The 27,939-nt window shown below is 28.8% G+C and overlaps 1 protein-coding gene across 1 annotated transcript in view; it reads left to right on the forward strand.

Moving 5' to 3' along the window:
* Positions 1-8,994, forward strand: part of LOC136075453 (uncharacterized) — a 40,580-nt gene extending 31,586 nt beyond the window's left edge. The window contains exon 3 of the mRNA XM_065788709.1: positions 7,793-8,994. The gene's annotated coding sequence lies outside the window, so the exon portion shown is untranslated. The remainder of the gene's footprint in view (positions 1-7,792) is intronic.
* The last annotated feature ends 18,945 nt before the right edge of the window (positions 8,995-27,939 follow it).

A 27,939-nucleotide genomic window follows, 5' to 3' on the forward strand; every position in this document is an offset into this window, starting at 1 on the left:
ATGCGATCTTTCTAACTCGACTTCGTGTGACTTTCACTCTAACTTACTTCGTTCTTCCTAAATTCACTTACTCTTGGTCAGCAATGCTGGTGATGATACTTGGTGAGCTGAACTTGTCTTCGCTGGCCCGGGTATATGGCCTCTATATGGCAATTAGCCGGAGGAGGATAAATCACAATACCCAATTATGTGTATACTTGCACTTTCTGAGAAATATCTGTCTACACTCTCTGACTTCACTTCACTTTTCTCTTTCTCTCTAAACATCTCTCTATATATAGTAGCGTTCTCTCTATACATCTATTTTTGCAAACATGAAAAAAAAAATTATATAGATGAATACATTAGATTACAATGTTACGTATCATTAGGTCAAAATGTTACTTGTTGTTACGTAACACTTTTCACGTAGCGTTACGTTACAATGTTACGTTTCGGTTACGTAAAAATAACGGACATTTTGCACGTAACGTAAGGAATTCCGTTTACGTAACAATACATAACGTAACTTTAAAATGTTATAAGGGATTATGCTTAATAATATGTATGTATGCAATTATATAATTTTATGGTCTTCTATCTAGTTTAGAAAATTTGCACTTTATATTTGCAAGGTAATGTAAACAGACAAGAAAAAATCTTAAATCATTTTTTAAATGCAAAAGTTAGAAATAAAATGTAATCACATGTTAACGTAACACCTAACACCTTTAACTGAACATGCCATTATTCAATTTATACATAACATCTCTGAATCTTTTGAAAAATCTCAATATACACTAGGTGTTTTTATTGACCTATCAAAAGCTTTTGATACGGTCGATCACCGAATTTTAATCAAAAAAATTAAACATTATGGTTTAAACAATAAAATTTTAAAATGGTTTAAAAGCTATTTAACAAATCGAAAACAACTTGTGTATAGTAATGATGTTCAGCAAAGTGAACCCCTGAGCATAACCTGTGGTGTTCCACAAGGTTCTATTCTCGGACCACTACTATTTTTAATCTATGTAAACGACTTAAACAATGCTTCCAAATTGAAAAATATAATGTTCGCTGATGATACTAATCTTTTCTTATCCCATACTGATGTTTACGAACTCTTTTCAACTACAAACAAAGAACTTAATCTCATTTCTAATTGGTTCAAAGCTAATAAATTAACTTTAAATATTAACAAAACAAAATGGATTATCTTTCACTCCTGCGCAAAAAAACGTTTTTTACCAAGTAATATGCCTCAAATTTATATTGATGAAACGATAATAAAAAGAGATACCGTTATAAAATTCTTAGGTGTTTATTTTGATGAGAATATTACTTGGAGAAAACATATTGATCATATAAACACAAAAATTTCTAAAAACATTGGCATTTTATACAAAGCCCGAAATTATCTAAACAAAAAAAACCTAACCCAACTCTATTATTCATTTATACACAATTATATAAATTATGCAATCATCGCCTGGGGAAGTACGGATAAAAGTAAATTACAACATCTTTATCGCCGTCAGAAACATGCAATCCGCGTAGTTAATTATGCGGATCGCTTTTCACATTCAAATATATTTTTTTGATTATATGAAGGTTTTAGATGTTTATAAACTGAACGTATTTAATGTCTTATGTTTTACTTTTATATATATGGAAAAACGATTTATCTTTATTTGTTTTTAACGACCTTTTTTTTTTAAAACCAATAAATAAATACACATTAGGAAATTTTAGTTTTTTAAGTGAACCTTTTCGTAGAACTAAGTTCAATCAATTTTGTATTTAATATCGTGCACCCCATCTTTGGAATAAAATAGTATTACCAAAACTTTGATCCTTCCATTACTCTTCCTGTTTTTAAAATTCAGTTAAAAAAATTAATTCTCTCTATGGACAACATTCTAAAATTCTACTAAAAATAAATGTAAAATGTATTTGTTAAATCTTCAGCTTATTATATATTAAAATGTGTTGCATCTTTGCATAATGTAAATACGTTAAATCTTATATGTATATATATATATATATATATATATATATATATATATATATATATATATATATATATATATATATATATATATATATATATATATATATATATATATATATATATATACAGTATCGGACAAAACGAGTGCAACCAAATAATGCTAATTTAGTTCCTTTGTTTAAAAGTGCTGCACTTTTTCAATTTAGAGAAATAACTATGTAACTGTTTGGGACAAAGTTCTTTAAGTTTTATTCATCACAAAGTTCATTAATTGTACACGAAACCTAATAAATTAATCAAAAGTATTTAAAAAAGTTGATTTCTTTCTGGACAAAACAAGTGCAACTCGACAAAATGTTGACCAAGCTGTATTTCGCTATCAATATTTTGTGGCGAATCCTTTGTTGTTGATCACAGCTTTACATCTTCGAGGCATAGATTCGATCAGGTGATCAATAAAAATTTGTGAAATCACTGCCCAGGTCTTTTGGATTTGTTCAAACAGTTGATCCTTATTACGAACACCTTCACGATTAATTCTGCGGTTGACGATCTCCCACAGGTTCTCGATAGGGTTGAGATCCGGAGATTGAGGCAGCCAATCCATCACCGACAAGTGGTTGTCTTGAAACCACTGCTTGACTACTTTTGCAGTGTGTTTCGGATCGTTGTCCTGCTGAAAAACCGATTTTATTGGCAGATTCCATTTAGCATGAGGTAACATAACATCATTCAGGATATTTTTATACATGAAACGGTCCATTATTCCATCGTTTCGATGTATTGGACCTAGACCGTTAGCAGAAAAACACCCCAGACCATTACATTGCTTCACGGTCTTATGGCAGCAACGTAAATCGAGGCGTGTTCCGGCCGGTCGACGTACACGACAAATGTCATCGCTCCCAATGATGTTAAACTTCGATTCATCACTGAACAGGACAGTTCGCCATTTCTGCATATTCCAGTCAATATGAGATGTCGCAAACAGGAGTCTTTTCTTCTGGTTTTTTAGTGAAATCAGCGGTTTCTTTGCAGGGCGTCGAGAAAACAATCCGGCTTCAACAGCACGTCGTATGATTGTTCGGTCCTATACAGGCAGCTCTAATTGCTTTTGTATCTTGACTGATGATATCCATGGATCTTTCTAGACGAATCTGGCGATCATAGAATCCTCTTTAGAAGTGGTGGAACGCGGTCTTCCACCTTTGTTATCTGCTGCCAACTTGCCCGTAGAACAATATTTGGAACATAGTCTTGATACGGTCCATTTTTTCACGCGATATTTATCACAAATACTTTTTTGTGACATTCCACTTACGTAATCGCCAATAGTTTTCTTTCTTAGATTCAATCCAAGACTGTCGGGAGCCATTTTTGCTCTTGAAGTTATAAAAATAATAAAAATAAATAATCACGCTTCTCAAAGCTTACCGTATTACATTTACCTTGTGATGATACAATAATGCTCTGTGGAACACAACGTCTTGGTTGGATGTGGACTGTATTGATGTAATGAAACACTTGTTGTATTTCACTTCTTGTATTAATGTTCTTCGATAAAACACTTTGATAAAACTCACTTCGATAAACCGTCTTGAAAAGACTGACTGATTGATTTCCATATACTGACTGAATTACATGTCGATTTACATGTCTCTTATAAAGTAAAATGAACCTGTGTGAACCTGTTCTGAAAGATTCTAGATGCTTCTTTTTGATGCTTCTGGAAGCTTCTGGATGCGTCTGGATGCTTCTGAATGTTTCTGGATATTTCTGGATGCTACTTGATGCTTCCAGATGCTTCTTCTGGAAACTTCTGGAAGCTTCTGCATGCTTCTGGAAACTTCTGGATACTTGCTTTAATTATTAATAAACTTCTGTGACGTTGACACTGATCAGACTTAAGAAAATGAAACAAACCAAAAAAGTTGCACTTGTTTTGTCCGCTGCAAAATGGCACTTGTCAACGAAATTCTGCCTGTGTGCTGTCACCTGACAGCTGATTGCTCATGTGATGGCATGCTATGACTCTTGACTCCTGAAATTTTTGTTGTGGTAGTAAAGTTCGTTTCTGTTTTTAAGACATGTAAAATTAGGAACACTTTTTAGCATTGTTCGATGTTGGTTGCAAATGTTTTGTCCAATACTGTATGTGTGTGTGTGTGTATATATATGTATATATATATATGTTTTACATATATAAATATATATATATGTTTTACATATATATATATATATATATATATATATATATATATATATATATATATATATATATATATATATATATATATATATATATATATGTATATATATATATATGTATGTGTATGTGCGTATATATATATATATGTATATATTTTATTTTATATATATACGTTATAAACATTACTTTTTAAGGTTCCGATGATAAGATCCTTATGATCTTCTTTTGGAAACCTAGCTTTATATTGTCAGTACGCTGAATTGTATTATTTGCGTAATTGTATTACGACTTATGTTTATGTATTACGGCTTATGAATTATGTAACACGACTAACATTGTAAACTTAAATTAAAAAAAAAAAAAAAAAATTTGACCTTATAAAAGCTTATTTGATTAACAAAAAATTTCTCTAAACTAAAGACAAAGTTAACTTATGTAAACTTTGTCTCTAGAGAATAATAAAACTACTTACTTTACAACACATTGGTCACACTCAGATTTTACTTCTGGCAAACAAAATTGCTAGGTTTGTTTACAAAATGGTATTTATTTTGGTGCGTTGAAAGAAAACGTCATTACATTACCAAAAACGGAGTGAGCAGGTCTCGGAACATGAACACTCTTTATTTTAAGTTCATAATAATAAATACGCTTTATAAGTGTATTTTGCATTTCTTTTATAACATTAGGCAAAATTTTGTCTTCTTTTTGAAAAATGAGTGAAATACCTAGTTACATTTAAGCTTTGTGGTCTTTTTGAAAAATGATTGAAAGAATTAGTTACATAAAAAATGTAACCAATTACATAAATAGTTACATTTTTTTTACACTATAAAAATAAAACTTACTTTATTATTTTTAAAAACTTTGATTGCAATTAAAAACATTTACGTATATATTTTATGTTCTTCTGTAAGTTATATATTCAGATTCATCGCGTAAAACAACAATAAAAATTCTTAAAAGCTTTTTCAACCAGACATTAGACGAATTAAAACTTATACCCTCCTTTGAAATGTAGGGCAGGGTGGGGTAATATGGATTGTTGGGGTAGTATGGATATATTCAATAAGTATCCATGGAGTAAGTTATTTATACATAATTCTAAAACTTGAAAATTAATAACAGTTTCTACACATAATTGGCTTCTATTTTTTTTGCGTTAACAATCTTTATATTTGATTTAAATGAATAGGTAATATGTAAAGCATGTTGTTTTGAAAAAAAATATAAAAAACACTATGTTTTAAAACTTTTGTCTGCAGACTTCAGTATATTACTTATGGAAGTTTGATGATGTATATTTATTAGTTGGACCATGATGTAACAATATGTAAAATTTAATTTATAAGTTCTTTAACCCATATATATAAACAAACAAAAATCTAAAACGGGGTAAAATGGATATACTGGTAAAATAATAGTGGGGTAAAATGGATATATTACATATCCATTTTACCCCACTATTATTATATGATTTTGTAATAAAATACTATAACGTCAGTAGGATTTTATATATTATATATATATTATATATAAAATATATAAAATCTTACTAACATTATAGTATTTTATTACAAAATCATAAGCTACACGACATTCAAATATACACTAATGCTCACTTTTGCTTTTTAATATAGTATTATACATTTTTCAGTTATATATAATAATTTTATATAATGCTTCTGAAATATTTATATTAAGATCATAGTTCAAATTTGTTTTCCCTGAACGGCTAAGGTAAAATTTAAACTCCTATCTAAATGTTTTATATTTTATTTTTGTATTCCTCTTTACTTTATAACTAAATTATAGACTTTATATAATTAAAGTTTGTTTCAAAATATTTTAGATAAAATAATAAGACTGAAATAAATTTTTATGTCTTGTGAATACCAACGCAAGACTATTGGTACATATGATCACAGCAAATTTATGGCTGCCGTGCAGCTTATTAAAGAAGGAGAGTCAGTATAGAGTGTATCAAAGTCTTCCGGAATTCCTTATGGGACATTATACAGACAAAAGAATTGGAAGCGTCGTGGGTTTGTTTTAAATAAAATCTTCTAGTAGAAGCCCTGAGGTACTTAGCTGATAAGGGTTTTCCGCAAGATAGAGAAGATATCTAACTGATGATTAAATCCTATATAACATTTACTGGCAAAAAAACTCCATTCAAAGATGACAAGCCAGGGCAAGACTGGTGCATGTCTTTTGAAAAAAGATGGAATGTAGTTCTTGGAAAAAGAAAACCTGAACTTTTGACAAAAGAAAAAGCTAATAATCTTTCTCTAAAAACATTGACAGATTTTTTTGAGCTATATGAGAAGACATTAAACGATAATAATTTATTTGATAGACCACATTGCATATTTAATTTAGATGAAACAGGTTTACGTACAGATCCTACAGCAGGAAAAATCTTTGTTCGTAAAACATCGAAAACAGCTTATTACGTTGCTCCATCATGTGGTAAATCCATGCATACTGTACTGTTTTGTGGGTCAGCAAATGGTCAGTGTCTACCTCCCTTTGTCGTCAACAAAGCCATCCACCTTTATGATGCATGGTGTCAAAATGAACCAGAAAATGCAATGTATGGTGTAACAAAATACAGTTGGATGGAGACTATATTTTTGAAAGTTGGATCGACATGTTTATTATACATGTGAAGGATTATGAAAAGCCTGTGTTGCTGCTGTGTGATGGACACAATAGCCATATAACAAATTCTACTGAAAAAAAGGCTCTGGACAATCATATAATTTTACTTTGCTTACCTCCGATCACAAGTCATGCATTACAACCTCTTGATTTTGGTTTTTTTGCTCCATTGAAATCCCATTGGAAGAAAATCCTTAAAAATTGGTTAAGAGAAGCAGACATGAAAATGTTGACAAATCTGTATTTCCAACTTCACTAAAAGCTCTTGTCAGTAAGATAGATAACAAACTCCTAAAAAGTGGTTTTAATGGTAGTGGTCTTTATCCTGTTGACAAAACAAAACCTATAAAAAAGATAGTCAATATGCAACCAAAGCACGAGGAAGTAGATGAGTCTAACAAAAAAGAAAATGTTGTAAAAACCTTCAGAGAGCAATCGATTCTGTACTTACACCTAGCCCAAGTCAACCTACACTGAAATATTACTCCTCCCCACCCTATTTAGATTTTTAATCTGTAAATAATAATATAATGCTTTTCAATAAATTTACTTTTATTATTTATAAATAATCAGGGTGACCAGCAACTTGAACATCCTTCTTAAGTCAGGAAATTAAATAAATTATGCAAAACTCAGGGAATTCTTATTGATTAAGTTTCAAACTATAAGTTATAATTTGAATTGACAATCAAAATAAGATTGCAAAATATTTTTCCTTACAAAATCATAACTTAAAAAACAATAAGCGACAGGTAATAAACATGCATGACTGACTGTTGTTAAATGTCCTTACATTGACTGACAGTTAAGGATATGCGGAGCAAAATTTACTTAGATCAACGGTAAGTATAAGAGAAGACTGAATTGTCATTATTAAATTTAAAAAAGAGTTTTACCTAATAAAAGCCATTAATTTTTGTTTTTAGTAGTTATTTCAACTCTGATAGAAACCAGTACAATTTGTTGTGCAATGTAACGTTATAAGAAATAGCGAATATTAGCGTTTGTTTGATATTTTTATTTTTACATCAACGTCTAACTGGAATAATATACGTTGATATTGAGATCAATGTGTTTATATGATTTTTGATGAGCATGAAATTCTCTATCATAATATATTTAACTAAAAAAAATTTGGAAGAGTCTGCAGTTAGGATTTACCCTAACCTGTTATTGGTAGTTTGCTTATTTTACGCTGGATCGCAATAAATTTTAGTTTATATTGTTTGTTGTGATACTAATAGTACAATAAAGTCATAATCTCCATTTTGGAAAAAATGTCAGTTAAAACCTTGTCAAACCAACGCAACGATCTGTCTGATACGCAATCAGGAGATAAAAAACTAGCTGCCCCAGCTGGTTTAAATTATATACCAATTAGACATTCAATGGTACTGATATGTTTATATTTAAACCAAGTTTACTATCATAAAGTTAAATTTTTTATTATATTGTGCTTTATAAGTGCAAAATAAAGATGGTCCTCCAACATCAAGCATAAGTATAGTAAGTTTTTACTTTTTTTAAAGAGGTACATTATCATTTAAGATAAGCCTGAAAAAAAATTATTTTGTTTATCTGATGTTAGATTTTGGTATGAAAATTGTTTACGTCGTTCAAGTTAAGTTTGTTTAATGCTTCAATTAAGTCAAGTACTGTATTAATTGACAAAGTTTAAAATTCTGCTTTAAAAATATTGTGTTGAAAATATTTAGAAACAGTAGACTTATTATTAGGTGGTTTGGTGTCATAATTTATTTCTCAGTATAGTTATCAGGATCTATATCGTAGATGATAATATTTATAAAGATCCTCGTTTATATACTTTAGTATACTTTTCCCTTCTCTTTATTGGATCGAACTAGAAAGTGGATTTTGTTATGGATTGTTTCAATCCAGTCTACACGTCATGGATAAGCTTTAATCCAATTTTCTTCTTTTAAAAGAAGAAGACTGGATTTAATTTGTGATAATTTTACACTAAGAGTTAATTATGATAATTTTACATTGTTGTAAACATCAGGCGCAAAATTATTTAAAATAACTTTTATATCAATTATTATATAACATGATGTATTTATACAGCGGAGATTAAGTTTTAAACTTTTTATATTCGAAGCCAAATTAATTTTTTTGTCTTTTTTTTTTGAAACAAAGTTTTGTTTTAATTTTTTAAGAGGTTCCAATAGTAAATAACATTTAAAAAAGCAACTCTTAAAAACAATGCTTATTTGATTTTAAAATCACACTAGATTCACTTTTTCGTAATAATTTTTAGCAAAACCCTAGGTAAAGTCTTCAAAATTAGAATTTAATACAAGTAGTTTATTATTTTATTTACAGCAACGCCTTTAGCAACAATATTTTCCCTGACATAAATTTCACAAAAAATGATCTACGGTAGTAGGGTGCATTGAAAAACAGAAATTTTTTTAAATTATCTTGTAATAGCTCTAAATATATGCGATATAATAAAATATCACTGGATTAACAAAAAATTTCAAAAAAAAATATTTTTAGAGGTGCCCTAAGTCCCATGAACATTCATAAGGCCCTTAATATTCTAGGAAAAAAAATTCTTCAAAAGTAGGTCAGCCTGGTACTCAGAAGAAGTGAAATTTTATAAAAAGTTCAAAAATAATAATTGTTTTATCTAAAAAGCTACAGTTAGATTTACTAATCAGAAATGAAAGGATAGATAACTATTAACGTTATATTTTAGTTAAATATTTATTATATAGTTCTATTAAATATAATTGTTGATTTAGTTTGAAATAAATGTTTTAATTGTTAATCAAAGTTGTATCTTTCCCATGAAATTAAATTGAACTGCAAAAAATGCAAGTACCCTGTATTAGCATTTTTCGCAAATATTTTTTCTAAAAAGATTCCGCAGAGAATTTTTTTTTTTTTTTTAGAAAATTAATTAACTGAGAGCTTTTAATTATATGATTTACTTTTTAACAAATAAGTGAGGTACAATCATAAAATATCTAATATTTATATCTAAATACCACTAAAATAACATCTATAACTAAGGATAGTTATAAATAGACCTGGCCTTTTCCCCTCCTCCTCAGATATACCGTTTTTACGATGGCAACCCCTGCAGTATGCATCGCCTATGATTCAATCAAACATAGTTAAAAAAAACTAGGGAATATTTTTCTATCAAGTTCAATTTATTTTTTAAATTTATATTTTGTGCAAAAAAAAAATCAATTATGTATTACATAGTCGTTTAGATAAAATGGAAAGTTATTATACGCTAGCGTAGTGTCATATACAAATATTATAATTATAAAGATGGTGGCGGTGTCAGAGGAAATTTTGCCGCCACGGCATTATTTCCTAGGATAATTTGCTACCCCGCTACATAATTTCCTAGGAAAAATGCCGTTGGCAGGATATTATGCCGCTTTTATTTTTAAACTAAAAAAAGTATGGATGACCAAGAGTACAACAAACTTATTGATTTAATTGTCAAAGGAATATACCCTCAAGGCATAGATAAAGTTTTCAAAGATAGCTTGAGAAGAAAGTCTAAAGATTTTTGTAGTAAAAGATGGGTTTCTTTTTTAATATGATAAAAAAAAAATTGATCTGCAAGTCATTCTAACAAGTCATATAACTATGATTCTTGAAGGTTGTCATTAGGAAAAACTTGGAGGTGGTCACTTTAGCCGAGACAAAACGTTGGCAAAACTCTCAGAGAGGTATTACTGAAAAGGGATAGAAGATGACGTTAAAAAATTTTGTAAACACCCTCGCAGTCGGAAAATCACGTGGTATTGCAAAACTTCAATAGCGCGTATTGTTACCATCTGGGATAAGATGATCGATGTAGCAACACTCTCTTGTAGCAGCAGGCTATAAGATAGTTGATGTATGTGCTGAAGTCAATAAATAATCCTTACGTTTATATTAAAAAGTCACTACTTTGAGCAAGTCTTTACACGAGAGCGCAGTAAGCGAAAAAATAAACTTTAGGTTGCTTAACATTAGCTTTACCTATATATATATATATATATATATATATATATATATATATATATATATATATATATATATATATATATATATATATATATATATATATATATATATATATATATATATATATATATATATATATATATATATATATATATATATATATATATATATATATATATATATATATATATATATATATAATGAATTTAGGTTTAAACAAGTTGAAAGTTAAAGAAAAAGAGAAAGTAGCTATTTTTTGTAAAAATGTAATTGTGAAATTATTGAGATGATAATAAAAAAAAGTTGTAAATGCGTTGAGAAGTTAAGTAAAACTAGTGAAAGTAGAGTTTTAGTTCAAGAAATGACAATTTAACGTGAGTTTTATTTTGTTTTTTTTATTTGCATGAAAAAAAAATTATTTATAAATTTTTCAATATCATTTTTATTAAGAGACGACACAGCAAGGCTATTATAAGTTGTTTGCCTTAAATAGACAAAAAAGTTATACTATTTATTTAATTGAAAAAATAGAACACTTTTTTAAAAAAACTCGTTGGAAAGCCCATTTTTTCTTAGAGTCTATAACAATAAAAATCCTATAATTGAAAATAACCAAATAGAAAATTTTTGATTCAAAACAAAAAAAAACCCACCATTTATTCCCAACCTTGAAAACTTTGAAAACGATTTATTACACTTGATTAAAACAGTAAAATTTCGAAATATTAACAATATTTTCCAAAAAGAATTCAAATTAGACATTAATAATATAAAATCGAACTCTAATTTTTTAGTTTTTGCTGATAAAACAAACAACATATACCAAATTGCCCCAGAAAATCACTATAAACAACTGCGATAATATTTCTAATAATTACGCAAAAGCCCCGAAAAACTTAGAAGGTCAATTAACTTAGAAGGCCAAAACATTGCTAAAATAATTAATTTAGAAGCTAGAATTAAATCAGTCGCACCAGCGCAAGCGTTTATCACACTAAAAGATCATAAACCAAATTTTGAAAATCTCTTGTAGGCTACTAGTACCTTCAAAAAGTGAAGTTTTCTTTTTTTTCTTTTCTTTAATATTTTGCCGTTTAAAAATATTACAATAACCAATTATATTTTACAATTTTTACATTAGTAACGACAGGACTTCTAGAAGATCATGTGGATCTTGTCATGAAGCCCTTTACAATATATGGTTAATTTTTGATAAAAATACAATGTCTTTAGTGAAATAATAATACAACTTTATGCAAAAACATGTAAATACCAAGATAAAATTTTAATAAGCCAATATTAAAAAAAAATATAAATATATATACAAAATAGAACAACAACGAACAACAAACAAAAAAACAAAAAAACAAAACAAAAAAACAATTAAAAATAAATCAAAATATTTTCAATTAAAAATATAATTTTTTTAAGTTTTTGTTTGAATGAAGCAAAAGTCAGTTGGGTAGAAAAATCAAAATTTGGTAATACGTTTGGCAACAAATTTGACTTTGTTGCCAAAAGGGGCAATAAGATTGTTATTAATTCGAAGATTATATTTGTTTTTAGGTTTCATACAATAAAGATTTTGTAATACGTTTGGCAACAAATTTTCTCTACATTTAAACATGAAACAAAATATTAAAGACATTTTGTTGATATACATTTAAAATATTCTTTTCTTTAAAAAGTTGTTTCGTATAAAAAAACCGATTTTTAAAATTTAATGCGCAAGCTGCGTGTTTCTGATGAAGGTAAAGAGATTTTAGTTTTGTTCTATGAGTGCTTCCCCATATAATATTCGCGTAGTTTATATGACAATGTATAAATGAACAATATAATTGTGTTAACTGGTGTTTACATAATATATTTCTTGCTTTATAGAGAATTCCGATGCATTTAGCAATTTTATTGGAGGTATTATCAATATAATTTCTCCAAGATAGATTTTGTTTTTTTGAAGGTGGATAAAAAAGTGTCCATTTAGTTTTTTCTATATTTTGAGACAATCTATTTTGCTTAAACCAAACAGATACTTTTTTTAATTCATATGTCATATTAGTAAAAAGCATATTAATATCTTTATGAGACAAAAACAAGTTAGTGCCATCTGCAAAATTTATTGTTGTTAAGTTTGATGATTTATGAAGATCATTTATGTATATTAAAAAATAAGTGGACCAAGTATGGATCCTTGTGGAACACCACATGTTATATTCATTAATAGATGAGATATAGAATCTTTATTGTAAACAAACTGTTTACGGTTAATAAGATAACTTTCAAACCATAACAGGGTTTTATCTTTAATACCATATGATATTAGTTTTTTTAACAGGATTTGATGATTAACGGTATCAAATGCCTTACACAAATCAATAAACACTCCTAGTGTAAAACAAGAGTCTTTAAAAGAGTCAGTTATATTGCGCGTAAGTTGAAGAATGGCATGCTCGGTTGAATTATTTTTTTTGAGACTAAATTGGTTTTCGTATAAAATTTTATTTTCAACAAGAAAAGAGTAGACTCGGTTTTTCATTACTGTTTAACAGTAACAGTAAAACAGCTGTTTTTTGGTCAAAAATGAAAAACAGTAATCAGTTTTTTTTTCAGAACTGTTTTTACTGTTTTTAACGACTTTTTCATGTTTAAAAAATATTACGTATTGGTGATAAGTTAGTGTTTTTCCTTGTGTTTTTCAGAGAGAAGAAAGTAAAATCTTGGGTGTTTTTAAAAGTAACACATTTAACAGTACGTATTAAATCATTTTAATTTGATTTAAGAATACAATAACAATGCTTATATATTTCAGCAATGTCGTCAGTATGGGATTTTGCTACAAAACGAAAAAATCCAAAAACAAAATCTCTCGAAGGACAATGCTCGCGATGCAACAAAATCATTGTCTGTTCTGGAAATTCTACAACTACATTGAAAGCACATCTTAAGACACATCGAATTGATTTTGAAAGGTCAGCAGCTGGCACATCCAACGAAGAACCAACAGCAGAGAAAAGAACAAAATCAGTTTTTGAATTTTTCAATCGAAAATCCCTCAAAGAAATAGTTACAGATATGGCAACTGATGGTATTTCAATTAGAGCAATAACTAGAAACAATTATATTCGTCAATCTATATCACGAGATGGTTACAAACTTCCAGCTAATGAACGTGATGTCATAAAATTAATAATTGAAGATTTTAACGAGAAGAAAGCAAAAGTTGTTGAAATAATTAAGGAAAAACTTGCTAATGGAGCAAAATTCAGTATGTGCGTAGACGAATATACAACAATAAGAGGAAGACGATTCTTTGGAATTAATATACAGCAGCGATGATAAAGTCACTATTAAAACTGGTCTTGTTCGCATTGTTGGATCTTGTTCTGCTGAAGACATGGTTGTCGCTATGAAACAACATTTAACTGAATTTGGAATTGACATGAACAAAGATATTGTTGGCTCAACTCAGGATAGAGCAGCAGTGAATAAAAAATTCATTAGACTTGTGGATATAATTGGCCAGTTTTGCCTAAACCATGCTCTACATTTGGGTGTCTGCGATACTTTATATAAGAAAGAGAATGAAATTGAGGAACACTATTTTGATAGCGATGAATCTGATGAAAGTGATTGCTTTGATGATTGCCTTGATTTGCTAAATGATGACGACATTGAACAATCTGAAATTAGTTATCACGAATTGCTTAAAAGTTCTCGAAAGCTTGTCAAATTCATAAAAAATTCAACAGTTCGCAACAACATTTTTTTGAGTAAAATGAAAGCTTTAACAGGACGTGAAATTGAACTACATCTTGATGTAAAAACTCGCTGGAATTCAATTTCAACCATGTTGGACTCGATTATTAAGACTGAAATGGCAATTCGAGAGACTTTATTTGAGTTCAATGCGACACACATTTTGGATTCAATTGATTTTATTGCTCTTCGTAATCTTTATGATGCTATGGAACCGATAAAACTTGCAGTTCAACGTTTAAGTCAGGAAGATGCAACATTAGCAAGTGCTGAAATAATTTTGGAGTTTATGTTTAAAAAATTGTCAATGATCAACAGCAAAATCAGTGAAGAATTGTACAATAACTTGAAAATCCGTACTCATGAAAGATTGAACAAGGATGTTATGAATCTTTTAAAGAGTTTAAAAGATCCTTCAAACACTTCAACAAAAGCATTGATATTTGCCGGTCGTCTTGCTTCTCGATTGTTTGGATTTGATGAAGAAACTGAAATAGATGAGTCGATACAATCCGAATCTGAAAATGTTAGTCTATCACTAAACGACGAATTAAACTTGCTTCTTCGTAAAGAACATACAACAACAACAACTGGATCAGGTTTCAAATGGTTAAAATCGGAATTCACTCTTTATAAGAACACTGGACAACGTACAGAAAACCTTCAAAAATTATTCAATGCACTTTTAGTATTAAACCAACATCAACTAACTTTGAGCGTGTTTTTTCAGTTTGCACAAATTTTTGCACAAAAATTAGATCGCGTTGGTCCGACGAGTCACTTAAAGCTCTTGTCTTTTTAAAATTTTATTATAAAAAATGAAGAAAAAATTGTAGTTTGTATTCGAATAGCTGAATAAATAGTTAAAGTTTTTCATCAATTAATAATAATAAATAATAGTTTTTCATAAATTAATAAAATTCAAAAATTGCGTTTTTTAATAGCTTTATTTATTTAGTCTTCTTCAAGTAAAGCTTCTAAACTTATTTTTGTAAACGACATTGACAAATATAAGGACATTGACATTTTTTGCTCCTTAACTTGTGTCATTATTTTAATTTCTTATAAAATTTTAAAAAACAGTAAAAACAGCTGTTTTTTTTAAATTAAAAAACAGTAACAGCTGTTTTTTCAAAACCACTGTTTTTGAAAAACCTTACTTTGCCCTAGATTTTTAATTTTTTAATAATTAATTTTTATTCAGAAGTACAATTATAATTAGTGTCCAATTTTTGTAACATTTTTTCTGCAAATATCGATTTGATATTATGTTATTAATGTAAAAGTATAATCTCAAGATATAATTTAAAAAATGGTAGGATGAGGTACATGAACATACGTTTTGTTTTCTTATAAATTAAATTCAATTTAGCGCAAAATGTCTGTACCGATAGAAACTAATCGCAATAACTTTTGATATTGAACGGACTAGTAAAATTTTACTGTTATTTTTACATGGTTTCCACTATGACTGTAAGTGGGAAAACATGCGCAAACTGGCAATCGGGAGATTTTTATAAATATAAAAAACATAATTAAAATAAAAAATTGTTGTCAAAAGATGCTGAGTCAGCGTAAAAAAGCAAAAAACGTCCAGTTACAAGAACATAAATAACTTGAGTAATATTTGAGATTTAAGCCTCAAAATTTTTAAACATATAGCTAAATGGTTGGTCGAGGGCCCCTAGTAAAATCTTTAAAAAATATTAGGCCTAACTAAAATGGCAGTTATAGAGCTGCAACCGACGGATCTTTAGTCAGAATTTGAACTATACTATTGGTTAATGCTGGTTAATTGTGATAAATTAGAAAAGTGAAGTACGTACTTTTAAATTAAACCCTTCCCCCATACGCTTTTATATGCTATTTGAAGACCCCTTCCCCTTTGAGCGTACGTACTTGATGGACGACCCCTTGTGCGGCGATTTTCATTCAACTTAATGAGCAAGTTAGAGTTTAAAAAGATCAAACTTTTGATCTTTTTTGTTTTATTAGAGATCGTCCATAAACAACGCTAACGCTAAATTTTACTAATAAATAAAACAAAAAAAATCAAAAGTTTTTATTTCGCAGACCCTTAGTTTAAATAATGAATCAAAATAGATTATTAGGTTTAATTAAAATCGCCGCATAAGAGGTAAAGATCTCCTATTTCTGTTTTTTAAATATATTTGGCGTTGGCTAATTTATGGACGATTCCTTAGTGAAATTTAGCGTAGCGTAATTTGTGGACGATCCCTGACTACTAAATCCAAAAAACGTTAATAGAACTTGAATAACTTCATGCCCACCATCTTTTAAAATAAATTTGAAAATAAAGACATAAAAGTAATATTTTTTTGGTGCTTTAAAAATATACAACTTAAAAAAATACTTAGAAATATTTTAAAAATCACACTTTAAAAAGCAAAACAATAATTTTAAATATGAATAATGAAAAATTTAATTATTTAATAAAAAATCACTTTAGGGATTGTCCATAAATTACGCAACGCTTAATTTATTTTATATTAAGCGTTGCGTAATAAGATACTTGGAGTTTTTATTTAAATTACGGTTATGAGAGGGAAAACTTTTGATCTTTTTTGTTTGGTTTATTAGAGAAATTTAGCGTTGCGTAATTTTTGGACGATCCCTTATTGAAAATAAAAATAAAACCAAATTAAATAAAAAGCGAAATAAAAACCAAATTATCATATTATTTTCGTATAAAAATATTAAAAATCATGTAAAAATCATCAAAAAAAAGAAAAAAAGAAAAGCAAAACAACTCAAATAAGAACTACTAAGATCAGTTACACAATAATAGCATCATCTACGTTAGGTTCGTCATCAGTGTAATTGTTTGGTTTTGACTGAGCAGTTGGACCTTTCGCGGGATATCCAACATCGTCTGTTTTCACATCAGAATAATGCGAAGGAGTGTGTTTAGGTTTTGGACCATCGCGTCCACCACCTTGACCAAGTTCTGCATACTGCTGGGTAAGAGGTTTTTTATCATCAGATTTAGCGGAAACAGTACTGGCTGCGTAATGACTCTTAAAAATTAATAAAAAATTTATTTCGCTTTGAAATAAAAATACTATTACTAACAAGTTGTAAAATCATCTAAAATGGGAGCACTGAAGATAAAACGTTATAAAATTTTTTTTTTAGACATATTTGCATTGTTTAAAAAAAAAATTGTCGATAACGTTAAAAGCAATTTAAATTATCGCTCAAATGCTATTCAAGTTTTTTTTTCAAAACATTTTTGGCTTTTTTAAATCTTTCGAAAAATAACTAGCCATGGTACAGATCCTGAAGAAACATCTGAAGGCAAAATTTCATAAGCAATTCAATTTTCCAGGTAAATTATTGAAAAAAAAACTTAAAAAATAAGAAACCCACTAAAGCGTCGTTTACATCAGGAAAAAGAGGCATTCGAGCATCATCTATTTTTTAAACATTACGATTATTAAAATGATAAAAACTTGAAAAAAATGTTTGATGGTTTTTAGTCTTGGACAAGAAATATTGCCTACAAATCAATTAGAAGGAAATAATTATCATTACACATAATTTTATAAAACATCTAAGAAAAATGAAATACACGATGATTTTAGATCAATATTATGTTTGTATCTGTTTGGAAAGTTCCATATGCTTTCAGAAAAGAGTCTTGATTGCAAAGACTATTTTTTGAAATATAACAATGTTAAAAATTTAAGTAATACTCAAGCACAAGCAAAATATTAAATGTGTAAAAAGAAAGAGTTGTTCTCAATCAGGCTAATTTTTTTCTTACTTATAGATACTTCATAATCTTTATAATTAACACATCTTAGCAAACACACTGTTTGCTAAGATGTGTTAATACAGAATATGAAGTATTTAATAGTCTTTTGATTGATTTACTTTGCATTTCTAGATTCGTTTTGGACTTTATGTACTTAATTTGTTTTGAGGTTGTCGGTCAATTATGGCTATTTTGAAAAAGAAACCAAAGATATTTCATTTGTCATATGTTTAGATTAATCATATTTTTGAGAAGTCAAATGACTTATCCGGTAAAAAGCTATCTCATTTTGTCAGTCAGTCTAGATTACTGGTAGAGTTTAAAAGATAAAAAGCTACACAGTTAATTTATGTTTTTTACTTGTTTCTTCGTACTGAAGATACTAACTTAATTAACAGCATCAATGCATTGGTTATGCAATTAAGGCTATTGAATTTGGATGGCTCAATGATTGAGGCTGTGGATTATTATGGTCCAACACTCACAAAATACAATGGTTCATAACATAAACTCATTAATTTATTAAAAATTTTTGAATGACCGCTTCTTAAAATGTCTGCCTTTTCATTTAAAAATTGTTGAATCTGAAATTATTTGTTTTTGGTAAAATAATGCCTCATGCTCAAACCATCAAGCTTTTACGTGAAATATTAGTAGCTCGGATTGGAAGACATCCAACAAAGTAATCACTGGTGTTATGGAGTGCTATTTATTAAAACGGCTTTTGATTCTCCACTTTATGAAAATATTTCAGCTCCTTTATTGTTTTTTTTTTTTTAGTATTGTATTTGCCGATTGAAAATAATTTACACTCGTAATTTATAAAAACAAATCTTTACATGACTGGGGCTTGAAGAAGACAAAATTCATCTTATCATTAAGCCCCCCCCAAAAAAATGCATATTCATCAAATAAAATGTTTTAAAAAATGCAAAAAGTAAAATATATAACGTTTAAAATATTTAGTAATTCAAAGAGTATTTATATTTAAGAACTGATTAGTAAAATAAGATGATATATAAGTATTAATATTACAAAAAGAATTTACAATAACTTTTTTTAATAAAAATTGAAATTATAAAATTTTACAATATTTTTAGTAATTAGTATTTCAAATAATAAAACTTAAAAAAATCGTTTGTAAATTCAAAACTTATAAGATAAGAAATACATTTACAATAGCAGACTATTGTTTAGAATATTAAATATAATATTAAAGAGTAATTAGTAGGTTAATTTTTGTTTTTGTTTGCTAGTTTAAAAAGCTTTTTAGAAGAACTTTAATTCATTTTCATGTATCATCAGTAATTGCTTAAGTTTTGTTTTAAACTGGTTTAAAGAATAATTAGATTTCAGCTCATTATTTAATATTGTATTCCACAGCTTAGGACCTCGGTTAGCAATTGAGAATTTGGTTGCTGAATAATGTGTTTTGGATTGAATGTAATTGTTTTTTGAAAATCTGGTAGGGTATATGTGGTTTATTTTTTCAAAAAGTGAATTAAATAACATTGGTGATATTTTTTTATCAAGTTTAAACATGAAGATAAGAATATGGTAAAGGTTTAGCTTATATACATTTAGAATATTAAGTTTATTAAATAATGTTTGAGTGTGAGAGAAACGGTCTACGTTTGTAATTATCCTTATAGCCTGTTTTTGTTTACTAAACAGTTTTTTTACTTTTGTTGCGTTTGTGCTGCACCAAGCAACGTTTGCATAATTTAAGTAGCAATGAATTAAAGAAAAATATAAGTTTTTTAAACAAGATAGATTTAAAAACTGCTTGGCTTTATACAAAACACCTATATTTTTTGATATTTTATTTTCAATTAGACCTATGTGGTCCCTCCAGGTTAAATTTTCATCCAGAACCACACCTAAAAATTTTATTGATTGTTCTTTAAGTAATAGTACATTCAAGTTATATAAAAATATATTGTCTTTGCGAAACCCCTATACAAAAAAAAAAAAAAAATTTACACATATCTGAACTCAAACACAAAATATTTGTTTTAAGGGTAAAACAATAAATGTTTTTTTTTTTCATTATGTCATGATTGCGTGTTTTAAATAAATTTTGTTTATTTATTCAATTAAAAATATTTTGGGGGCAGTTTCAATAGTTTTGAAGTTTATTGAGGAATTGTTTTTTCTAATTCAGATGATGTTGCTTAACAATTTGTAGTCAATAATCTTTGGAAAGCAGAAAAAACTCAAGTGAGCATCAAATAGCCCAGTTTCTGGCATTCATCGTTTTCTATTGGTTCATTCCGAATGTTTTTTTATGTCGTTCTTGAAAATGCTTATAATTGGATTTGTTTGTAACTTAATGTTTCTTTATATATTTTGCTCTTTTAGTGTCAAACAAAAAATACGCGAATATTTGAGATATGGCTAAAATTTAAAAAGATAATAAAAATTAAATTAGTTTCACTCTAAATTATTGTATATAATTTTAAAATTTCAAAATAGGAGTATAGCAAAGTTTATTTATTTTTAGTCTTTTAATTAATTTTTTTTTTTCAATATTTATTTTTCCGTATTCAATTTTTTGCCTGTACTAATATAATTACCGTGTATGATCTTAATAAAAAAAAAAAAAAAAAAAAGAAATTTACAGCGCGATGTTATACAGTGTAACATTGTGCTTTTTTGTTCTTAGCAGTGTAGAAATAACATCGTGAAATTGTTAGAAAAACGTTTGAGGCCGTTTTTCCTAAAATGTTTAGCCAACGTCGTCAAATTAACATTCTTTTCGAAGTCAGTTAGCTCAAATGTAACGTTGTTACAACATAATTTTTTCTTCGTTGCAATAACGTTGGCAAAATGACATTTTCCGGCTGTTTCATTTTTAACATCATACCAACGGCTTTCCAACGATACGGAAGACGTAATGCTAACGTAATTTTTCTTCATGGGGATTATAGTTTGTTTCCTCAAGAATAAGTGAGAGTTTGTTTGTCCAAAACCAACTATTTACTTTGATTAATTTCATTTTTATATCCGCATATAGATGTTATATATGACTATTGGTAAGAAATGAGTTTGTATCTTCTGCATACGTTATTGAGAATAGTTTTAATGATGAAATACTAATATCATTAATTTAGATTTTTTTATATCATTATTTTTATATTTATAGATATATAATACTATTATTTATAGATTTTTTTTAAGTGTTGACCTGCTTTAAAGGAGTTCTTATAAAAATTTGTCTCAACCATCTTGCTGCTTGATGTTTGGATTACAGTTCTAACCAGTTTCTTTAATTCTTTGTTTGATAGTCCCATATTTATTAGTACATATAAAAGAGCTAGAGAGGTCAATTTTAGAGCGCTTAATAGAGGCTGGGCACGACCTTGACTTGAAACCAAAACATGCATATTTTATCCTTGTATTAAACTTTGTTCAGAAAGTTTGCTTAAAACATTCAAACTAATCGTTTTTGTAGTCATTAAAAACTTGTTAAAAATATACTTCGCAAAACCTATCTTGTCTCTTTATTTAAAACTCTTTTTTGAATACATGTAAAACTTATTTAAACATAAACATTTACCTGGGTATTTGTAAGTGGAGGCCCGCCAGATGCTTTAGTAAGTCGAAAAGTTCCTTCAGGGGATAATTCAATGTTGGAAATAAATCGAAAGGCAATTTGTTCAGCTGTTCTGGTACCTTTTGCTGCCAAAGTTGAAGGTTTTTCCTGAACTGTATTTGAAAGAATTAGTAGAGAAAATCTTTTCCTAAAGGGCAAAGGCATGTGCTGCAACATACATTTTGTTCCGCATCAATGGTGATTTGCTCTTCAAGAGGACGTTTTTCTTTCTGCTTTAAACGACAAATTTGGCAAATTAGGCAATAACACATCGTTCCTTTTGTTTCAAGTCTCACTTGTATTGAATTAAAATTAAATAAAGGAGGGGAAATAACTTCTTTCCCCTCTTGTTTTCTGCGTAAAATTGTTCTATACAATTCGCAGAGTCCTTGTGGTACCCGAGAATCACTGGTTTTAATCTTTGTTTCATACAGTTGACATCTGTTTGGGAAGTAGTAAGCTGTCTTAAACATTTTTTCAGACAGAGCAAGCACACAAATTTTTTTATTTTATTTTAAACCTTTGCTTTATTTGGCATTGTAGCATTTCACAAAATCCAACTTTACTAAATCAAACTAACCCTTTTACAAAATTTACCCTGAGTTTATAAGGATAACAATAGATTAACATACCTCAAATATTATCCATTACAAAAAGTTAAAATCAAGTGAATGGTTACTTAAATTACAAAAATATATTGCTTACATTATTCTTATCTTTAAAGGAAATTATAATTTAAATTAATGACAGTTCTTATACTTATTGAAAGTTTAGAAAATATTTTATTTCATGACGCATTCCTTCAAAAGATTTTCACTGCTCTTCAAAAGACTATTCTCCCTTTCATAAGATTTTCTTTCTTACCTCCAAACTTTTTATTTGTCAATTATTTTAGTTATCTTATTTAAATGTTTATACATTTTTTTATGTAACTATCTTTATAAAAGCTTTTCAACCATTTTTTAACATTTTCATGGGTTTTGACAGCAGTTTCTACTTTTAAAAATGCTGATATTTTCATGCAATGCATGAGTAAAGTCAAACCAATATAAATCAAATCAATATTTTGGTCTATAGAATGAAAAAAGTAGTTGTAGCAATAAAAAAAATATAACAAAAATTGTTGGTATTAGAACACTCACGTAATTAACACTCACGTAATTAACGTTATTTTGATCATAGTGACCAAATATCACAGTAATCGGTAAGGCTTTGAGGTATAAGTAGCTAAAAACTAACAAAATATAATTTAAAACTGCCATAAATTCCTAGCCAGTTAACCAATCCGACTGAAATTTTATTCTGAGTTTGGTGCAGCCATATGCTACATTTGCACTCATTTTTATCAAATTATGAAAAGCTGTTCTCATTTTACAGATGTTTTAATGTCGCACTATAAAGTCTAAATTTCACTTACTTTGAACATTTAAATTAAATTTTTTTCCGTGGCTGCACCAAAGGCACAAACTTGATTAAGTATTGAGTATTTAAGTATATTGAGTAAGTACAAAAACCGATTTCCACTTAATTGAATATATAAAATATCAATTAAATAATCAATTAAATGAAAATCGAGAGTCAATTACTGCTTTCGACTGTGTGAATGCACTCGCTAAGTTCATTCAACCTCAGGTGATAGTAAAAGGAAAAACATCCAGATATTTTATGGGTTTTAAGACAGAGTCTGCACGACCAATGGTTGCACAAAACAGGGCTTAGCAAAGTTATGGTTCACCAAAACATTTTTTGAAAATAAAAGCAAACAACATCCTCAGTTGTTGATTTGGGATGAGCACGGTTTTTATAACTTCCTTGACCTAATTGATACTGCTACTGAGAACCAAATTTATATCATTGAAATGCCTTCAAACACATTAAGCTGGCTTCTCCCGTGCAATTGCACCTATGTTCAACCACTAAAAGATTATTATCGCTCTATACATATAATCGGTTCGGATCTTTCTTGTTTTTCAAAGTAGCTTGACCGTATTATTTATAACAGACTATAGAGTTATCTTAAAAAACATAACATTTTATTCAGCAAACAATTCGGTTTCTGAAAAAGGGCTACCAACTCATCATTCAATAACTGATTTAGCCAGTTAAATTCTAGATAAGTTAGCCAAAAAAAACACTATACTTTTGGCATGTTCATCAACTTGTCAAAAGCTTTTGACCCTGTCAATCATGAAATTCTCTTGCACAAACTAGAAACATATGGAGTAATAAATAGCAACTTAAAACGGCTATAAAGTTACCTTAAAAATAGGAAACAAGGACTCTCTTATTATTAAACATGTTCTGTATGTCATAAACTGAGTATATTTTGTTTCGTCACCAATCGAAATCCGATAACTTGCCTCTGCAACTTCCTCAGCCAAAATCGTAACTGGAAAAATCGTATTAAACTAATTGAAAACAAAATTTCTAAAACTATAGGCGTTATGCATAAAAAAAAAACACCTACTAAGTTAATAATGTTTAATATATTTATATTACTCATTTATTCAAAGCTACATAAGCTATTGTAGTATTGCTTGGACAAGTACTTTTCCTTCAGGATTGAAATATATATATATTAAACAAAAACAAGCCAGTAGAATAACATGTAATATGCATAAATGCGCCCACTCTAATATTTTAGCTAATTCAACCGTTGAAGACATATCAGTAACTAATGGTACTGATGAGTCATTGATTAGCATAAATGAGAATGAAAATTTGAACTACATGAGAATGCAATTGAAAGAAGTTTTTTTATCAACGTGAATAATGTAATGATTCCAACTCCATTACAATCTTTACAAGTAATAGAATCTAAAATGAATCCTGCTTAGTTGATGAGCTAAAATATCTGTTTAAAAACGGCTTTGATTTTTTTTTGCAACAATGGGTTTGTGAGCTGATGTGAACTGAAATTTTAGTTAAAACCAGCATGCCCAAAAACCTATCTGAACAACAAAATAAAGTATTGGCTGGAGAAAATGAAACTAGTTAAGTCAATTGTTCTACGGTTAGTATTAATTTGTGTTTTTGGTAATCAGTGACGGATGCAGACATTTTTGATGGTAGGAGAAAAGGGGGTATGGAATAGGTTGATACCAAAGCTAAATAAAAAAAATAAAAAAATAAAAAAAAATCCTTAATTTGACAGAAGTGTTTTCTAAACTACCGGGAATCGTCACTGCTGTTAATACTAATTAAAAATAAAATATACAACTTTTATTTCAATAAGCAACTTTGATACTCATTTTATGTGTTCTTTTTAATGCTGAATTCTGAATCAAGCTTTAGATATTAATCATTAATTTTTCAAAAAATTAGTATTTTAGAAACGATATTAATTAAAAACTGAAAGTTCCAATACATTTAATACGGACTTGATTGTTTTGTTGGGTTCTGGTTGCTTATCTTCTGGAGCATTATAAAACAACATTGAAGAATATGGTACAAATCACTCTTTGCATCCTAATAACACTTCTATTTTAGAAACAGAAGTTTTTGTTTCAGATAATCAACCTACACCTATGGCCAAGGGTACATTTGCAATAAAAGATGATGATTTTGATATGAATAAATTACCAATTTTACTGAGCTAAAATTAAAAAAGTGTAAATCTTTTATTCTTCCTCTTTTCCGTGGTTCAGATTTTGTTTCCTCAGCTAGAGACAAAATCGAACTGTTTGCTAAGAACTTTTTATCAATATTACCTCTTGGTTCCAATAATCATATCGTACCTGATATAAATGGTTTATCCATCGCTTGGTTTTTGTATCACTCATTCTTCAACAGCTTGTGGGCCTGAGCCTTTTTTTTCTCGAACATCAGGTCTTTGGAATTTGCTCCCTTATTCTTGTTTTCTCAATTCATATAATTTGCACTCTTTTAAGTTTCCTGAGCCCGATGAGATCTGACAAGTAACTTATATTTGCTAGTAACTGTAAGCCTAAAGTGTAATAGCTATTGTACAATCATGAGAAACTAACTGTCCAAACTTGATTCATATCAAAATTTGCAATAACTGTGTTGAAGCGCAGAAGTTTGATGAGATTTTACTTACTAGCAGATTGGTAAGTCGGTCTTGGGTCATTGTAGATCAAAACGCTGTCTTGACTAAACGATGCTTACTAAACAAAAGCTCTTCTTCGGTGATGGAAACCGGAATCGTGTTAAATATGCAAATGCATATTGATTCGAATAGAGAGCATAGACCTTTTTGGTAGATCTTATTCAATAGATTCATTGTATTAAGAGTATTTTTAGCCGAAAAAAATTGACACGTTTCAGAGTATTCTGATGACAAACTACCCCAATAAGTGACTTTTCATCTGCATAGCTCTTTTCATTTACATCTAAGTTTTGCACCTCTTCTCTAGTCTATTTGATTCAACTTCTTCAATTAACGTATTATCAAATTCAAAGAGCCATATGAACTAAAATCTGTTCGTTGAATTTCTGCAGCTTAAATGCTATCTCTTGATTTTGAGCAACCGTGGCGCAGTGGTTAGAGTTCTGGCTCAGAACCCAGAAGTCCCGGGTTCGATCCCGGCTTTAGCCCAATAAGCGACATTGGTAAGGAAGGAGGCGTGATCTTCTAGTTAAATACTCTCCCGCGGTGCTCTGTGATAAGACCGTAAAGACTTGTTGAACTAGAGTTTTGAGAGCGGTATTGAATACGTTAACCTCAAACTGCTTCTCTTCATTTTTTTAGAATTAAACTTCGTTTGTGGCTTTTTCTTACAGATCTTTACCCTTTTTTTCCTCTTTTGAAAAAAAGTCTGATTGAAAACCACGAGTAAACAGGAGATAATCAAATGTGCTTTATTAATGAGTTTGGACCTAAAAGACCAAGATTCTTAACAAAAGTTTTCATAATATCCATCTCATCATCTGAGAAAATAATTTTTGATTGAATTGAGACACTAATATAGTTTATTGCTTGAAAATATTTTAACCAAAAGGTTAAACCATAGCTTGATGAATTTAAATGACTGATTTCATTTTTTTTGAGATTTTACTTTATTCAATACTTTATCATTTAGAATAACGTCAAAAAGCTTCTGCAAAGATATAAGGTTAACCAACGGTTTCACAACCTCAATGTGTGCACTATATTGTGTTTGCAAGGTTTGATAAAAAGACATATCAGTTTTCTCAGCCAAGACTTTTCATTAAATAGGGTTTCCTCTAAAAAGATTCTAAGGTAAATGAAGCGAGTCAAAATAATTTTTCACTTCCAAAACGTTTGTAACATTTTATACTTTATATTTAAGTGTAAAGAAAACATATTTCTTTGTATATTCCAAAACCTTAGTGCGTCATAAATCAAAACAAAAAGTTGATTTAAGTTCTGGTGACTATCTCAATGCCAATTTTTGTCGAAATAAGTATGATTAATTTTGTATTTCTTATCGTGGTCCATATCTATAGAATAAAAACATTCATATCAAATATCATTTTTTCTATTTATTTTACGTATATTTGTTTCAAAAAAAAGTTAAAAAGCATTAATTTTTTACTAACAAAACATCTTTATCTATTTCTAACGACAACCTATTATTAGTTTTTATTTTAACTTTGTTAATGTATTTAACTGAAATGTCTATAACTTCACAAAAGTTGTAAAATTATATCATTTAAATATTGCGAAAACTATAAATTATGCAGGGTTTTGTGATAAGATCTATATAATCTTCTCAGGGGCGGGTTTGGTCACTTACCAAGGAAGGAGGGAGGGGGCTTATCTATCTTGTCGTATTTAACTCTAACATATTAATTCACATAAAGGGTCGTCTTTAAACTACGCCACACTCAAGGGGAAGGGTTTAGTGGTTTTGTGACGACTCCTACGGATCCTGTTACAAAAGAATTACGATGGGGGTAAAATTGGTCAATGTTGGTTGACGTAATTTATGTAGTACCCTTAATGGTTTTGCTCATTCTCTCGC

Source organism: Hydra vulgaris, chromosome 01 (assembly GCF_038396675.1).
Source record: "Hydra vulgaris chromosome 01, alternate assembly HydraT2T_AEP".
Classification (NCBI taxonomy): domain Eukaryota; kingdom Metazoa; phylum Cnidaria; class Hydrozoa; order Anthoathecata; family Hydridae; genus Hydra; species Hydra vulgaris.